The 19,051-nt window shown below is 38.0% G+C and overlaps 1 protein-coding gene and 2 pseudogenes across 5 annotated transcripts in view; 2 read left to right on the forward strand and 1 right to left on the reverse strand.

Annotated features, from left to right (window-relative positions):
- The window catches only part of CADPS2 (calcium dependent secretion activator 2), a 621,734-nt gene that overhangs the window by 84,662 nt on the left and 518,021 nt on the right, over positions 1 to 19,051 (reverse strand). The gene's annotated exons all lie outside the window — the stretch shown is intronic.
- LOC119053660 (T-complex protein 1 subunit beta-like) lies at positions 51 to 1,136 on the forward strand (annotated as a pseudogene).
- Positions 11,185 to 14,123, forward strand: LOC119058890 (60S acidic ribosomal protein P1-like; annotated as a pseudogene).

Here is a 19,051-nt window from a genome sequence, read left to right on the forward strand (position 1 = left end):
TAGTCCTGTAAATTTAATGAACATTGTGGAAACATTTTCCTCAAAATTTTTTTACTCATCGTAAAGATCCCTTTACTAAATTAGCTGTAGAAGCTGATCTCATATTGAAAGGCTCTGGTGATTTGGAGGCAATTCACATCCTCAAGAAGCTGGCAGATTCCTGTTTAGATCAAGGCTTTCTGCTGGATAAAAAAAGTTGAAGCAAATCAACCAAAATGAATTGAAAATGCTAAAGTTCCTATTACAAATACTGGAATGGATACAGACAAAAAAAAAAGATATTTGGTTCCTGTGTAGTAGTTGATTCTGCAACACAGGTCACCAATATAAAACATGTAGAAAAGGAAAAAAGGAAGAAAAAAGATGAATGCATTTTTAAGCATGGGATAAATTGCTTTATTAACAGGCAATTAATTTACAATTAGCCCAAACAGCTCTTTGGTGTTGCTGGTGTTATGGCTATTGAACATGCAAATTTTGCAGGTGTGAAATGTCTGGCTCTTGTTACAGGTGGTGAAATTGCCTTTACCTTTGACCACCCAGAACCAGTGAAGCTTGGAAGTCAAAAGCTTACTGAGGAAGTTATAATTGCAGAAGACAAGCACCTTCACTGTTCTGGGGTAGTCCTTGGAGAGGCTTACACTATTGTTCTTTATGGTACCACTCAACAAATTTTATATGGAACAGAAAGATCTTTGCATGATGCTCTTTTTGTTCTTGCCCAAACTGTGAAGGATTCTGCAACAGTTTATGGAGAAGGCTCTTCTGAGATGCTGATGGCTCATGCTGTGACACAGCTTGCCAGTAAAACAGCAGATAAAGAAGCTGTTGCAATGGGGTCTCATGCTAAAGCACTGAGGATGTTGCCAACTAAAATAGCTGATGATGCAGGCTATGACAGTGCAGATCTGGAGGCACTGTTCTGAGCTGCTCACAGAGAGGACAATCTACCAGTTGGACTTGATGTGAAGGAAGGTAGTTTTGAGGATATGGAAATACTGGGTATAACAGAAAGTTTCCAAGTGAAGTGACAAGTTCTTCTAAGTACAGCTGGAGCATCAGAGGTGACTCAACATGTGGACAACATTATCAAAGCAGCACCATGGAAACATATCCTTGATCACCACCCCTGTTAAGCATTCCTGTATGCTGTTATGCTCTGGACCAGCTCATAGCAATGTTGTTTGAAAGACTTTGACTTCTTAAAGAAGACTGTGGAATTGAAGTTTATCTGTGATTCTTATATCCTGAGGTCTGGACATTTAGCTGATGTTTTGTTTTTTTTTTAACTTGGGTCTAATTTATTGGCTATTTATTTTCCATAAAATTCAGTTGATTTAAAAGTCCATTTCTCATATTGTGCATAAAAAAACTGAACAATTAAAAACATTAAAATAAAAGTGAATGGGAGATAAGTCTTTCCCAGACAAGCAAAAACTGAACAAGCATGTCACTACTAGATCTGTCTCACCAAAAATGCTAAAAGGAATTCTTCCAGTGGAGGCAAAATGTTGTGAACATACACAGAAATACAAATGTATATGAAAGTATAAAGCCCCCTGATACAGGTAAATACGGAAACAAATAAACAGTAATACAATATTGTAATGGTGGCACATACATCTTCTTAACTCTAATGTAAAATCCAAAAATGTATTAACAACTACTAACACAAAAATTTGTTCACGGATACTCAGTATAGAAGAAATAGATTCTCACATCAATCACATAATATGTGTGTGGGGGAAATAAAAGTGTAAGGTTTTGTATATGATTCAACTGAAACTGTTATCAGTTAAAAACGTTCAGATCTCTGGAGTCCTGTTGCGAGGTCAGTCTTATCTGGATAAAACAAGATACGACTATATGTTGCTTACAAGAGACACAATTTAGACTTTAGGACACACATAGGTTGAGAGTGGAGGGATCGAAAAAGATACCCCATGCAAGTGGTAACCAGAAGAGAGTAGGGATAGCTATACTTACATCAAACAAAGTAGCAAAATAACTGCCACAAGAGACAAGGAAGTTCATTACATAATGATAAAAGGGTCAATTTACCAGGATGATAGAAATAGACCTAAAAATATACACACAATATTTCACCCATCAGCAGTACACAACACATTCCTCTCAAGTACATACAGAACATTTTCCAGGTTAGATTACATGCTAAGTCACAAAAAATGTCTTAACAAGTTTAAGACTGAACTCAATCCAACTATTTTTTCCAACAACAATGAAGTAAAATTAGAATTTAATAGCAAACAAAAAAGAGAAAAATTCACAAATGCATGGAGATTAAACAAGACACTCTTGGACAGCCACTGGGTCAAAGAAGAAACCAAGAAGAAATAGAAAATATTTTGAGACAAACAGAGATGAAGAAAACATACCAGAGATGGTATTTTTTTTACTGTGTCCCATACCAAAATTTATGGGATGCAGTAAAAGCAACATAAGAAGACTTTAGAGTAATAAACACCAATAGTAAATTTTTTAAAAAGACAGATTTCATTTAAAAAATCAAATGTAACAGCTCAAGGGACTAAAAAAAAACCTAAGTCTGAAGAAAATAAAAATTAGAGCATAAATAAAGAACAAAGAAAAGACCAATGAAACTAAGAGTTGGATTTTAAAAGGTAAACAATATCAATAAACCTTTAGTTAGATTAACAAAGAAAAAAGAGAGAAGACTCAAATAAAATCATAAGTGAAAGAGGAAACATTACAACTGATACCACAGAAATAAAGATAATAAATACCATTATGAACAATCATACATAAAAAAACTGGACAACCTAGAAGAAATGGATAAATTCCTAGAAACATACAAACTATCAAGACTAAATCAAGAAGAAATAGAAAACTTCAACAGACCAAAAATGAACAAACAAATAAGAAGTTTGAATTAGTAATAAAAAATCTCCCAACAAGAACAGCCCAGGACCAGACAATATGAATGTTTCCAAAACATGAGTATCAGATGTCTTTCCAATTATTTGTGACTGATTTAATTTCTTTCACTGGTGTTTTATACCTTTTTTAAGAATGGAATTTGAAGATGTTTATCACATTCTATTTTTGATGGGAAAAAAGTAACATACATTTATTTAGCACTACCTTGCGGAATAGACTAAAGGAAGCTGGGAAGAGGCTTTTCCTTCTTTTCCTCCATCGCTGACGACTGGCTGATGAGCTGCTTTTCTGTAATTACTTCCTGCACCAGTGGGCAGCACATTTAACACTTATTAATTTTCTCCTTTCAGAGAAAGCAGCAATTCACCATTTTCTTTCAGTTCCTTAACAATGTCCAGCCCTCCAATGAACTCCCCTTTCACATACGCTGAGGGTATGTTGGCCATCTGGAGAACATTTTCAATACTTGCCACACTTCTTCATCTGCCAACATATCAAATTTCTCATATTCAACATCAGTGCTATTTAGTATTTCCAGATTTTGTCTGCCGAATCCACATTTAGCTTCCTGTTTGTTTTCTTTCATAAAAAGCATCACAGAAACTTTATTTGTCACTACTCTAAGCCTTGCCACTAGTCTGAGAGCTTTGAGGCAAATTGTATCTAGTATTTCAGATGCTGCCAGCTGCTTAACTATGTTGAGTCCTCCTATGAGCTTGCCAGAAACAGAGAGCTGAGAATTCTTGAAAAACAGAAAGGTGGCAGCAGTACTAATTTCATATTTTTCAGGTACTTCAGAAACAGCTTCAGCTTCCAACTTTGCAAATGAAAATTGGGGGTGTTCTTTGGCTAACTCTGAAATCATGTTGTTCATTTGATTGCACTGAGGAACACATGGTGCCCAAAAATGGATCACAAGGTGGGGGGGACTTGGCTCTGAGGCACAGCAGCTCCTCAAATGGCTGGGCTGGACCATCCTCCACTCTGCCTGTGCTGCCCCCTGCATCACCCATCAGTGTTTTATACTTTGCACTGTACAATTATTCCATCTCCTTGGTTAAGTTTATCCTTATGATTTTATTGGGTTGGCCAAAAAGTTCGTTTAGTTTTTTTTTCCATAAAATAAAAGACACATTTTTCATTTTCATCAATAATTTTATTGATTTGGGTATTTTGAGTATGTCCACTATCTCCCATGTGGTATTATGTTGATTGTTCTAATTAATGTCCTGATTTGATTGCTATCAACTTCAACTGGTTTATATGATTGTGGAGCATTGTCCAGTGAGAAATTGGTAGCACAAAACTTTGTAAACCACTTTTGACATGTTTTATCAGTCACAGCATCTTCTCCATACACTACACAAATTTTTTTTTGCATTTCAGTTGCCTTTTTACCTTTCTTAACAAACCGTATGCTGAAAATGTTGTGTACTTTCTTCCATTTTCAATATTAAAATGGCTATACAAAAGTTCACCAATTTTGATGTTTTTTAAATGCACACTGATATGACAGCTGTCAGAATACAATATTGTTTTGAATGAAGATAAAGACAACTAAGCACTCCTACAGCCATCTTTTTGACCAACCCAATATTCTTTTTCATGCTATTGTAAATGAGATTTCATGCTATTGTAGATGAGAGGTTGTTTCTTAATTAATTTTTCAAACTGGCAACCCTTTGGTTCACAGGCCAGCACTCAATCCACTGAGCCACTTAAGCTAAGGCTCTTAATTTATTTTTCAGACAGTTTGTTGTCAGTGTATAGAAATGATTTTACATATTGCACCTTTGCTGCATTTATTTATTAGTTCTAATGGTTTTTTATAGTCCTATGGTTTTCTACACACAAGAGCACATCATCTGCAGAGATAATTTTACTTCTACATTTCCAATGTGGATGCATTTTATTTATTTTTCTTGCCTGATTGTTCTGACAAGGATTTCTAGCACTGTGCTGGAATAAAAAAGGGGTAAAAGTAGACATCTTTGTTAAATTCTGGACCTATAGGAAAATTTTTCAGTTTTTTACAATTGAGAATGTTGTTACCTGTGGACACAATAATGTTTATTGTGTCAAGGTAAGTACCTTCTATAACTAATGTGTTGAGGGTTTCTATCAATAAATGGTGTTAAATTTTATTAAATGGTGTTTCTGCATCTACTGAGATGCTCATGTAATTTTAAACCTTCTTTTTCTTAATGTAGTGTATCACCTTGATTGATTTATACAAGTTGAACCATTTTGGAATCCCAGGGATAAATACCACAAGTGAATTTATGATTCTTTCAATATGCTGCTGAAATCAACATGCTAATATTTTACTGAGGATTTATCCATCCACATTCATAAGCGACTCTGTCCAGTAGTTTTTTTTTCTTGTAGTGTTTTTGTCTGGCTTTGATATCAAGATGATGCTGTCTTCATAAAATGAGTTTTAAAGTGTTTCCTCTTCCTTTTTTTTTGGACAAGTTTAAGAAGGATTGTTCCTGTTTTTTGTTGTCGTTGTTGGAAGGTTATTAATTACTGACTCAAATTCCTTATTCATTTTTGATCAGTTGAGGTGTTCCATTTCTTCTTAATAGCTTGCATGTCTCTAGAAATTTGTCATATTTCCATCTGGCCTCACATTTGAATCTACAGTTTTTTTTTCATTCTTTTTTAAAAATTAATTTTATTTAGTTATTTTTCAAGTAGTTTTTTTTGCCTATTTCTCCCATCCCAGCCCCCCCACCCCGTGCTCCCTACCTTCCTCCTATTTCCACCCTCCTTAGTTCTCATCCCTGTGTCCTTCCTATTTGTTCCTCCAAATCCCTCCCCCTTTTTCCCCTTAACTTCCCTTCCTTCTCCCCTCTGGTCACTGTCCCCTTGTTCTCTATCTCAGTGTCTTTGTTTTTATTCTACTTGCTTGTTTGTTTTGTTGTTTAGCTTCCTATTAAAGGTGAGATCATATGGTACTTGTCTTTCAACACCTGGCCTATTTGACTCAGCATAATGCTTTCCAGTTCCACCCATGTTGTTGCAAAGGGTAGTAGCTCCTTCTTTTTCTCTGAGCATAGAATTCCATTGTGCATATGTACCACAATTTTTTGATCCATTCATTTACTGATGGGCACCTAGGTTGCTTCCAACTCTTGGCTATGGTAAATTGTGCTGCTATGAACATTGTGGTGCATAGGTTCTTTGAAATTGATGTTTTAGGATTCTTAGGATATAATCCTAGCAGTGGAATTGCTGGGTCAAAAGGCAGGTCGATTTTTATTTTTCTGAGAAAATTCCTTGCTGTTTTCCATAATGGTTGTGCCAGTCTGCAATCCCACCAACAGTGAACTAAGGACCCCTTTTCCCCACAACCTCTCCAACATTTGTTGTTTGTTGCTTTGTTTATGATAGCCATCCTGACCAGAGTAAAGTGGTATCTCATTGTGGTTTTAATTTGCATCTCTCTGATGGCTAGTGATATTGAGCATCTTTTCATGTGTCTCTGGATCCTCTGTATGTCCTCCTTGGTGAAGTGTCTGTTCAAGTCCTTTTCCCATTTTTTAATTGGGTTGGTTGTCTTCTTAGAGTGGAGTCATGTAAGTTCTTTGTATATTTTGGAGATTAAACCTTTGTCTGAGGTATCATTGGCAAATATGTTTTCCCATACAGTTGGTTGTCTTGCTAATTTAATACTGTTTTCTTTAGCCACGCAGAAGCTTTTTATTTTGATGAGATCCCATTTGTTTATTCTTTCCTTTATATTCCCTGCTCTAGGGGACATATAGGTAAATAAGTTGCTGCCTTAAATACCTGAGATTTTTCTTGCCGATGTTCTCCTCTAGGACTTTAATGGTGTCACGGCTTATATTTAGATCTTTTATCCACCTTGAATTCATTTTGGTGTATGGTGTAAGTTGGTGCTCCAGTTTCATTTTTTTTGCACGTAGCTGTCCAGTTCTCCCAACACCATTTATTGAAGAGGCTATCTTTACTCCATTTTATGTTACTGCCCCCTTGGTCTAATATTAATTGACTGTAGAGACTTGGGTTGATTTCTGGGCTCTCCATTCTGTTCCATTGGTCTATGTGCCTGTTTTTATGCCAGTACCAGGCTGTTTTGATTATAGTGGCCTTGTAGTACATTTTGATATCAGGTATTGTGATCCCTCCTACTTTGTTCTTCTTTCTCAAGAGTGCAGCTGCTATTCGGGGTCATTTACAGTTGCATATAAATTTTTGAAGTGTTTGTTCTATGTCTGTGAAATATGCCATTGGTACTTTAATAGGCATTGCATTGAATCTGTATATTGCTTTGGGTAGTATGGACATTTTGATGATGTTAATTCTTCCAATCCATGAACAAGGTATATGTTTCCATTTGTTTGTGTCTTCCCTGATTTCTTTTTTCAGGGCTGTGTAGTTTTGTACGTACAGGCCTTTTACCTCCTTAGTTAGGTTTATTCCCAGAAATTTATTTTTCTTTTTGCTATATCCAGTGGGATTTTTTCCTTGATTTCTGCTTCTGCTGATTCACTGTTGGTATACAAAAATGCCTTTGATTTCTGGGTATTGACTTTGTAACCTGCTGTTTTGCCAAATTCATTAATTAGTTTGAGCAATTTTGGGGTAGAGTCTATAGGATTTTCCATGTACACTATCATGTCATCTGGAAACAGTGACAGTTTTGCTTCCTCCTTTCCTATTTGGATGCCTTTTATTTCCTTTTCTTGCCTGATCGCTGAGGCTAAAACTTCCAATACCATATTGAATAGAAGTGGTGAAAGTGGACATCCTTGTCTTGTTCCTGATCTCAGTGGAAAAGCTTTTAGTTTTTGCCCATTGAGTATGTTAGCTGTAGGTCTCTCATATATGGCCTTTATTATATTGAGGAATGCTCCCTCTATTCCCACTTTGCTGAGTGTTTTTATCATAAATGGGTGTTGTACCTTATCAAAAGCTTTTCCCATGTCTATTGATATGATCATGTGGTTTTTGTCTTTGCTTTTGTTTATGTGATGAATTACATTTACTGATTTGCGAATATTGAACCATCCTTGCATCCCTGGGATGAATCCCACTTGGTCATCGTGTATGATCTTTTTGATATATTGTTGGATGCGATTTGCCAATATTTTGTTGAGGATTTTAGCGTCTATATTTATCAGTGACATTGGTCTGAAGTTTTCTTTCTTTGTTGTGTCTCTATCTGGTTTTGGAATTAGGATGATGCTGGCTTCATAAAAAGAATTTTGGAGTTTTCCATCCTTCTGGATTTTTTGGATTAGTCTGTGAAGAATAGGGGTTAGCTCTTCCTTAAATGCCTTTTAGAATTCTCCTGTGAACCCATCTGGTCCAGGGCTTTTGTGTGATGGGAGTTTTTTGATTACTGCTTCAATTTCTTTTGCTGTTATTGGTGTGTTTAGATTTTCTGCTTCTTTTTCATTGAGTTTTGGAAGATTGTATTTTTCTAGAAATGTGTCCGTTTCCCCTAGGTTTTCAAATTTCTTGCCATACAGTTCTTCATAGTAATTTCTTACAATCCCTTCTATTTCTGTGGTATCAGTTGTAATCTCTCCTCTTTCATTTCTGATTGTGTTTATTTGGGTCCTCTCTCTTCTTTTCTTGATGAGCCTACTTAAAGGCTTGTCTATATTGTTTATCTTCTCAAAGAACCAACTCCTGGATTCATTGATCCTTCGAATTGTGCTTTTAGTTTCTACGTCATTTAATTCTGCTCTAATCTTGGTTATTTCCTTCCTTCTGCTTGCTCTGGGCTGTCTTTATTGTTGTTCCTTGAGATCTTGCAGGCGTAGGGTTAGGTTGTTTGTTTGAAATGTTTCTATCTTCTTTAGGTAGGCCTGTATTGCTATCAACTTCCCTCTCAGGACTGCCTTGGCTTTGTCCCATAAGTTTTGGGTTGTTGTGAGATCATTTTCATTTGTTTCCAGAAACGTTCTGATTTCTTCCCTAATTTCATTCTTGACTCATTCGTTGTTTAATAGCATACCATTCAGTCTCCATGATTTTGGGTGCTTTGGGTTTTTTCCTTTGGGGTTGGTTTCTGATTTCAGGCCCTTGTGGTCAGAGAAGATGCTTGGTATGATTTCAATTTTCTTGAATTTTTTGAGGCTCGTTTTGTGCCCTATCATGTGGTCTATCTTTGAAAATGTTCCATGTGCATTTGAAAAGAATGTGTATTTAGCTTCTTTGGGATGAAGGGCTCTATATATATCAGTTAAGTCCATTTCATCTAGGGCGTTGTTTATGCCACAATATCTTTGTTGATATTTTGTTTGGAAGATCTGTCCATTTTTGATAGTGGGGTGTTAAAATCCCCTAGTATAACTGTGTTGCTGTCAATATCTTTTTTGAAGTCCTATAAGATTTTCTTGATATATTTGGGTGCTCCTATGTTTGGTGCATATATGTTTACAATGTTAATGTCTTCTTGGTGAATTCTTCCCTTGAGTATTATGAAGTGACCTTCTGGGTCTCTCTTTATGGCCCTTTTTTTGAAGTCTATTTTTTCCAATATGGGAATTGCTACCCCAGCTTTTTTTTCTTGTCCATTTGCTTGGAAAACTTGTTTCCAGCCTTTCACTTTTAGTCTGTGATGGTCTTTTGACCTGAGGTGGGTCTCTTGTAGGCAGCATATGTGTGGATCATGCTTTCTTATCCATTCAGCTATTCTGTGTCTTTTGATTAGAGCATTTAATCCATTTACATTTAAGGTTATTGTTGATAGGTACTTATTCATTGCCATTTTTGTACCCATGTTCCTCTCTCTCTCTCACTTTTCCTTCCTTTCCTTAAAGCAGTCCTTTTAGTATTTCATGTAGAGCTGGTTTGGTGGAGGCATATTCTTTTAGACTTCTTTTGTCTTGGAAGCTCTTTATTTGGCCATCTATCTTGATTGAGAGCCTTGCTGGGTAAAGTAGCCTTGGTTGTAGGCCTCTGGTTCTCATTACTTGGAATATTTCTTGCCATTCTCTTCTTGCTTGGAGTGTTTCCATTGAGAAGTCAGTAGCTAATCTTATTGGGGCTCCCTTGTATGTTACTTTTTTTTTTCTCCCTTGCTGCCTTTAAGATTCTCTCTTTGTCTTGGAATTTTGCCATTTTGATGATGATGTGTCTTGAAGTGGACCTCTTTGCATTCCTCTTGATTGGGACTGTCTGTGATTCCTGGATTTGTGTGACTTTTTATCTCATCCAATTAGGAAAATTTTCTTTCACTACTGTTTCAAATACATTTTCTATCCCTTTTCTTCTTCTTCCCCTTCTGGTATTCCTATTATTCAGATATTATTACATTTCATATTGTCTTGCATTTCTTTTAATCCCTCTTCATTCTTTCTGAGCCTCTTTTCATTTTCTTGCTCTTTCTGTGAGATGCTTTCTACTTTTCCCTCCAACTCGCTAATCTGATCCTCTGCCTCATCTATCCTGCTTTTGAAACTATCTACTGTGTTCTTCAATTCAGAAATTGTATTCTTCATTTCCTCTTGTCCCTTGCTGATATTTTCTATTTCCTTTTTCATGTTGATATAGTTTGCAGAGAGATCATTGTAGTTCCCCTGTAGTTTCTGATAGCTCATTGTGAGGTCTTTGAACTTCATAATAACCAGTGCTTTGAATTTACTATCTGATAGTTGATTAGCCTCTATTTCATCTAACATTCTTTCTGAAGTTTCTGTTTTTTCTTTCATTTGGGGATTGTTTCTTTGTCTTCCCATTGTTTGAGACTCTTCTTGTTAGTCTCAGCTTCTAAAATTGATCTGTTCTGACTCCCTGGATTTATGGTGATGGTGTGAACTTCTGTGGTATGATACCTGTGAAGTTCAGTGGTACAGACTCCTTCAGGTATCTTGATGTTCTCCATCCCCACCTACTCTCATGCCGGTCCTTGTGCTGGTCCCCGTGCTGGTCGCCTACCAGGGCTTAGCGTCCCGGCTCCCGTAGCTGACTCTCCAGAGACCAGGCCCATCGCTATGGCAGCAGCACAGGGACTGTGAGTGTCCTAGGTCTTGTAGCTCACTCCCCAGTGCTTGCTGCTGACTCCCTGGTGCCCAGACCTGTCGCTATGGCAGAGGCACAGGGACCGAGATTGTCCCAGCTCCCATAGCTGACTCTTCTGATGCCCAGACCCGTCACAGGGGCCTCAAGTGTTCCAGCTCCCATACCTGACTCCCAGGCTTCCAGTCCCGTTGCTATGGCTGTGGCATAGGGGCCTCCAGTGTCCTGGCTCCTGTAGTTGACTCCCCAGTGCCCAGGCCCATCGCTATGGCAGCGGCAAGGGCCGAGAACGTCCCGGCTCCTGTAGCTGACTCCTCTGGCACCCAGGTCTGTCACAGAAGCTTGGAGTGTCCGGCTCCTGTAGCTGACTCCCCGGTGCCCAGGCCTGTAGCTAATGCAGCAGCATAGGGGCCTCTAGTGTTCCGGCTCCCGTACTTGACTCCCAGGAATCCAGTCCCGTGGCTATGGCAGCGGCACTGTGGCCAAGAATGTCCCGGCTCCCATAGCTGACTCTGCTGCTGTCTGGTGTTTCAGCGTCGGTCACAATCTCTGGTCTTTTAATTTCATATATGTTGGGTAACCGATAGTTTATTGTGCTGTTTCTCTATAGATCTGCCAGGATTTTCACCCATGAGTACGGGAGCTAGAATCCGCTCCGTGCTACACTGTTGCCATCTTCCCAGCATCCCCCTTGAATCTACAGTTTTAATGCAACCACTTTCAAAGTCCTACTGGCATTTTTCACAGAAATAGAAAATATGATCCTAAATTTCAATGGAACCATAAAAGACCCCAGATAGTTAAACCAATCTTGAGAAGCTATGGTAAACATTACTAAGCTATGGTAATTATAATAACATACCACTGGTAAACAAACAAACAAACAAATAAACAGATACATACACCAATGAAACAGGAGAGCCCAGAAATAAACCCATGCATATATGGACAACTAATCTTTGACAAGGGTGCTAAAAAAAACACTCAAGGTGGAAAGGGTACTCTCTTTAGTAGATGGTGCTGAGAAAACTAAGTATCTACATGCAAAATAATGAAACTGAACCCTCATCATTCACAAAAACAACTCAAAATAGATTAAAGACTTAAAAATAAAATCTGACACCATGAAATTCCTAGAATAAAACATAGGGGAAAAATGCTTTTTGACATTGGTCTTCAGGATCATTTTTTGGATATAACACCAAAACTACAGGTAACAAAACAGAAAAATAAGTAGGACCAAATCAAACTAAAAAGCTTCTGCACAGCAAAGTGAAAAGGAAACTCATGGAATGGGAGAAAATATTTACACAAAATATCTTATAAAAGTTTAATATCCAAAAATATATATGAAACTCCTACAGGTCAATAGCAAAAAACAAGCAAATGAAAACAATTATAAAAAACATACAACATGGTTAAAAGTTGGGCAGGAAAAAAAACCCAAAACAAAAACCTGAATAGACATTTCTCTGAAGAAGACTGACAAATGGCTAGAAGGAATATGAAAAGGTCCTCAACATCAGTAATAATTTGATTTTCAATAGCAATTAAAAACCACAGGGAGTTATCACTTCACACCTGTTAGAGTGGCTATTATAAAAGAAACAAAAGAGATATTTGTGGAGGATGTTGAGAAAAGAGAATGTTTGTACACTGTTTGAGGGAATATAAATGTCAAACCTGATGGACATTATACTAAGTCAAACCAGACACCGGCCCTGGCTGGTGTAGTTCAGTGGATTGAATGCTGGCCTGCAAACCAAAGGGTTTCAGGTTCAATTCCCAGTCAGGGAACTTGCCTGGGTTGTTGTACAGGTCCCCAGTAGGGGGCATGTGAGAGGCAAACACACATTGATGTTTCTCCCCCTCTCTTTTTCCCTCCCTTCCCCTTTCTCTAAAAATAAATAAATAAAATCTTAAACAGACACAGGACAAATACCGCATGACTCCATTTTTATGAGGTATCTAAAACAAAGTCATAAAAGCAGAGAGTAGAAAGGAATTTTTCAGAAAGTAGAATAGCTGGGGGGGGTGGCAATTGTGAAACAGGGACATATTATTCAAAGGGTACAAAGTGTTGACTACACAAGATGATCAAGTCCCAGGGATCTGATGTATAGAGCAGTGTCTATAGTTAATGATATTGTACTCAAAATTTTGCTTCAAGGGCACATTTTGTGTTAAGTACTCTTATCACACACAAAAAATAATGTGGAATTCTCTGGTCACAGTAATCTCAGCTTTGTTTTAATCTGTGTTTCTCTAATTATAAATAAGTTTAAACATTTTTTTCATACGTTGAAGGGTTCTCTTTATATTCTTTTTAGTGAATTGTCTTTTCCCTATTTAAAATTTAGACTTTGGTTATAACTTTTTAATCAGCTAACTATAAAACATACACACTTCTGTGAGAGAGATATTTTTATTCTTCTAATACAATTAATCTTTTTAAAAAATAGATTTTATTCATTTTCAGACAGAGGAGAAGAAAAAAAGAAAGAGAAAAAGAGAAACATCAGTGTGTGGTTGCCTCTCTCACACCCCCCACTGGGGACGTGGCCCACAACCCAGGCACGTGACCTGACTGGGAACTAAACTGGTGACCATTTGGTTTGCAGGCCCAAATGGCTTGGGCTCAATCCACTGAGCCACACCAGCCATGGCAAAATTAATCATTTAAAAAAGGATTCATCATACCATAACCAGAAAACTTTCTAAGGCCTTCCCTATCTGTGACTAAGGTGCTCAGTCCTCCCCAGGAAGCTAAGGCCACATTGGGGTAAGGCTCTGACTTCATCCAGGCAGTGCTTGCCTAGCGCCCACCCAGCCCCCCCTCCATGCCATGCACTCTAGCGGGAGCTTGCCCACATCCACTCAGCCCTTATCCTGCACAAGGACGAGGTACAGTGTTGGAGAACAGGATCAAGGTCCTCAGTAAAGCAGCTGGTGTAGATGTTGAACTTTTATGGCCTGGACTGTTTGCAAAGACCCTAGCCAATATCAACATCAGGAGCCCCATCTGCAACATAGGGGCTGGGGGGCCTGCCCAGGCAGCTCGTGCTCCTGCCTCCTCTGCCACTGTTACCCCAGCTGAGGGGAAGCAGGCTGAGGCAGAGAAAGAAGACCCTGAGGAGTCTCATGATGACATGGGCTTTGACCTTTTGAACTCAACCTCTTTTGTGACACATTCAATAAAAAGTTGATCTTGCCTACTCCCCAAAACCAAAAAAAAAAAAGAGAAAACCCTTGTAAGAACATGTGAGATTTACAGTTGCAAAACTTCACTTAATTTCTTCAAATGTAAATTAGATTTAAACCACAAAACAAAAAACAAATGTGAATTATTAAATATTGCCACTTGAATATTCTTTAAAAACATGTCACAAGAATAATATATTTTAAAAAACTTCACCATGTAACTAAAGGAAGAGAGGAATACAAACAACAGGCTTGAGAGTTAGGGACCATTTAATGCCTGGTCCTATGTTTATAACTTAAATGGTTAGAAATGAGATGCTCTATTTAAATTAAGCTGTCGCTCTTTGAAAATATTATCTGACTACTTTTTATTCAAATATCTACTAGAATGGGTGTCTGACACACAATATTAAAGTAAAAAATAAAGCAGCATACATGATTTCATTACAGATAGCTATCCTGACCTTTGGGGCTGCAATGGTACCTTAAAACAGGCATCTGAGTCTTGGCTCTGGGCAGAGCCAGAGAGAAACTAGTAAATGGAGTTGTGCAGAGAGAGACATTTATAAAATCTCACTTCCAGCCACAACCAATACCTCTGCAGAAGGTTCAAATTAGATCAGGATTGTCTCAAGACTGAGAAAGATTTCTAGAGCTCTTTTAAAGGTTAACTTCCAAGACAGTGTCATGGTGGGCAATGAAATCAAATGGAACATAACTTTCTTTAAAAAAGTAATGTCGGGGTGGCAAGATTTTTTTATCAACTCAAAATTTTCATTTTGCTTTGCAGAAGTATCTAGTTATGCCTCAAACTGTATTCCTGATTATGTTATTCCTGAAAAAAGTAAACCAATCTATGATACATGCTTACTATTCTAATGGCCAGAGAAAGCTTTAAGCAACCACTGTCTTTCAAAATAAAACTCAAGAGCCATAGGTGGTTGAGAACACAGGGTCAACTCTACCCCTATCTTCTCTTCTTTTTTTGCCACCAACATGGGTTGGGGGTAAGAAGAGGGGTTGTCTAACTTTACTCCCTAGAGTCCACCTTCATGAGACATGCCTGAGCTTCCACAACATCAGTCTCCAACAGGGAGGAGAAAACCCCTCTCAGAAATTCATCCATCTATAGAGCACCAATCAAATGCCACGATCATCTGGGTAATAGTTTTCTTGGCTTTAATGCTAAGCCACTAATTTGTGTACATGAGATGGCTGAGGCAGAAGTGATGTTTAATTTGATTGAGAGGGAAACATGAAGCAAAACTTGATTGCAATCTTTTAGCCATTCCATTTCCACCAAATTTATAACAGTAAGTATTATATAATGAAAACAATATATGAGGCAGGGTAGGCTGACAATACTTTGAAAGCTGTGCTTACCAAATGTGGTTGAAAACAGTGGCAGCTAAGAATGAACCCTGAAACAGAGCAGAGTACTGAGCTTTTGAACTTAGTGATGTGACTTGAGTAATCATGGGCCAATCAATCCTCTGGGTGGACTTCTATTTCCTTATCTACAAATTGGCAGTAACAATACTTGCCCTGGAGTGTGAAAATTCAGTGACTATGAAAAATCTCTTGCTGTATAAAAGTAAAACAAACAAACACACAAATGAAAAATCACCACAAAACTAAACATTATCAGTAACTACAGAACTGAGTTGAGAGCAGCAGGAAGATGGTAGAGGAATGAATGGAAGTTACACTAACCTCCTCGCAGGACAAATCTGGAATTACAACTAAATTGTGGAGAAATCATCCAGAACGAACAACTGAACAATAACAAGAGAGAAGCCTTATACAACTCAGACAGACAGTAGAATCAGCTTCAGCACAACCTGATGGGTAAGGAGTGTGGTGGAGACTCAACAGGGCTGGCTGGGTGCCCACAGGCAGCAGTGCCAGAGGGATAAGTAAGCAGCTGGTTGGATTCCCCTGGGAAGAGTGGGGTCTAAACCCTAAGCTAGGATCCCCAGCCAGAGCACCAGAGCCCCAAAAGTACACAGATAATTAAAAGTGGTGAAAAGTGGCAGGGTTTCTCTTTGCCAGCAATGGACAGCTGGAGATGCAAAGAGCCGTTTAAAGGGCCAATACACAAATTTTCATTTTCAGCCACCTACCTGGGGCTCCAGCAAAGGTGGGGGCCAAGTGGGTTGAAAACACCTGAGGAAATACTGGGGATGGAAGCTTTGGCCTAAGAGAGTGGACACCTGAATTCAGGTGCTGAGTCATCCCCCATATGGCAACAGCCATCAAGCTCAGGCAGACCACTTCCCTCTGAGCAGCAGCAGCCTGAGGGGAAACAATAGCTTGGACCCCAGGAAAGATTTTGCCTTGCCCTATGGTGCTTAAACCTGACTACTGAGTGGTGAGTGACTAGATTAACAACTGCAGGAGACAGTGACAGACAGTAGATCCTTGGAAATCTTGAACTGGCTGCCTAAGGTCAGACAGGATCAATATCTGACATCACCTGAGACGGATCCAGAAAGAAAAAAAAACAGTGGTAAATACTAGAGGCTACTGAGATGAAATCCACTGTGGTCTTCTCTATGATTTGCAGTATTTTCTTTCCTGCATAGCTTTTTAACACTCAGTTATTGTCCTTCAAGTCTATACATATTAAGTCACTAGTGTATTTATAGTGTATTTCAATTCACATATTTTGCCCCTCCCTTCTCTTACCCCATTTTACCTTCTTTCTCTCAATATTTTCATTTTAAATTCTGCTTTCTCTATTCCTACAACTTGTTTCTATTCCACACTCTTACTATTTCTCCCCCACCCAGACAAAAAGCAATTTTCTTGTCAATGGTCATCTCACATCCTTTTCCTCCCACTCTTAAAATACCCACATTCTCTTTCCACCTTTAGAAATCTTTGCTAGCTGGTTGTGGGTAGGGTAGTTGTTGTTTCACTGTTCTCAACTTTATCTCTCGATCTTCACTAATTTTGTATTTCAAATATAAAATTTTACTGGTCCCCTCTTCTACTCTTTTTTTCATCTCAAATTTTTAATTTTATCCTGTCTTAGCCGTTTTTTCTTTTATTTCTCTTTCTTCCTGCCCTTTTAGTTTTCTTCTGATTGTTTTCTTCTTTTTTCTTTTTCCTTTTGTCTCAAATTTTAATTTTTCTCTAAGTCTGGTTTTAGTTCTTTACTCTCTATCATTTCAAAATCACTTCCCATTCCTCTAGAAATCTCTTAAGTTTTTCTTTGTTTCTTTCTTTGTTTCTTTCTTTCTTTTTCTTTTTTCATACTATTTATATTACTTTTTGCTTATTTGTTGTTATAGTGCTGTGGTGGACCTTTCTAATTTTACTCCTACATTTTTATTATTTATTCACCTTTTTCCTTCTTTTTTTCCTTCCTCTCACTTTATTTTATTTTCATTTCTGTTGAAACCTAATACTATACACTTCCTTTCTATACTCCATCCCACATTCTTCACTACCTTTTTTATTTATGATGTAAATTTTACTTTCTCTCTTCATATTACTCTGACTCCCAACTCTTATTAGTACTCCTCCCTCTACCCTCTCAAAATCATTTTTCTTTCAGTAGATCATCTCATATTCACTCTTGTTTCTTATAATAGTCTTAATCTCTTTACAGCTGTATTAAAACTGCTTTGTTTGCTATTGATAGTGGGATTGACAAGTCAGGGGTGGGGGAGTTGCTTTTGTGGGCGTGGGTTTGTTTCCTGGGCTTTGTGGTTTTGTTCTGGCAGCACCTGCACAACAGCATACAAGACATGGTGGGCAAAGTGCCCCATCAAAGAAAGACCCAACAACAATCAAAACCCAAATATATCCACAGAGGCAACAGAAATGGTATAAAGGGCATTCTAAGAGCATCAAGTTCAGGAGATCAAGGACACTGCACTACTGAATCTCACAGGTATTCTACCATGAAAGTTCACACTACAAACTCAGGGAGTCAAAACAGATCAATTTAAGAAGCAGAAACAAACAAGAAGAGTCTCCCCTAAAATGGGGGGTCAAAGAAACAACCCCCAATAGAAAGGAAAAGAGAAATCCTCAGCAAGAGTACTAAATGAAATGGAGGCAAGTCAACTATCATATACTGAGTTTAAAACAGTAGTTATAAGGAAGCTCAATAAGTTCAAAACCAAAAACTATAGGGAAACTATGTGGAACTTACTGCAAAGTATATCAGCATAAAAAAATGACATAGAAACCAGTCAACAAGGGCCAAGAGAAAATAAAGAATACAATTTCTGAATTGAAGAACACAGTAGAAGGAATCAAAAATAGGTTAGATGAAGCAGAAGATCGGATCAGTGAGCTGGAGGACAAGGTAGGAAAAAACTCCCAGAAAGAGCAAGAAAAGGAAAAAAGACTTAGAAAGAACAGAGAGGTGTTAAGAGAACTATGGAACAACAAGATATATAATGATATCTGTATAATAAAGATACCAGAAGGACAAGAAGAAGAGCAAGGGAAAGAAAACCTGTTTGAAAATGTAATGATGAAAAACTTCCCTAATTTGATGACAGAAAAGGTCACACAAATCCAGGAAGCAGAGAGGGTTCCAATCAAGAGGAACCCAGAGACTCCCACTCCAAGACATATCATAACTAAAATGGCAAAATTCCAAAACAAAGAGAGAATCTTAAAGGCTGCAAGGGAGAAACAAGAAGTAACATATGAGGAAGCTCTTATAAGGCTACTAGTGGACTTCTCAACAGAAACATTACAAGCCAGAAGGGAATGGAAAAAAATGTTCAAGTAATGAAAAATGCAAAGGCCTGCAACCAAGACTACTCAACCCAGCAAGGCTCTCAACTGAAATGGAAGGACAAATAAGAAGCTTCCTGGACAAAAGAAGTCTAAAAGAATACACCACCAAACCAGCATGGCATGCTAAAGGGACTGCTTTAAGAGGAGGAAGAAAAAGAGTGAGAGAGAG

Source organism: Artibeus jamaicensis, unplaced genomic scaffold, assembly GCF_021234435.1.
Source record: "Artibeus jamaicensis isolate MK-2021 breed Jamaican fruit bat unplaced genomic scaffold, CSHL_Jam_final contig_540, whole genome shotgun sequence".
Classification (NCBI taxonomy): Eukaryota; Metazoa; Chordata; class Mammalia; order Chiroptera; family Phyllostomidae; genus Artibeus; species Artibeus jamaicensis.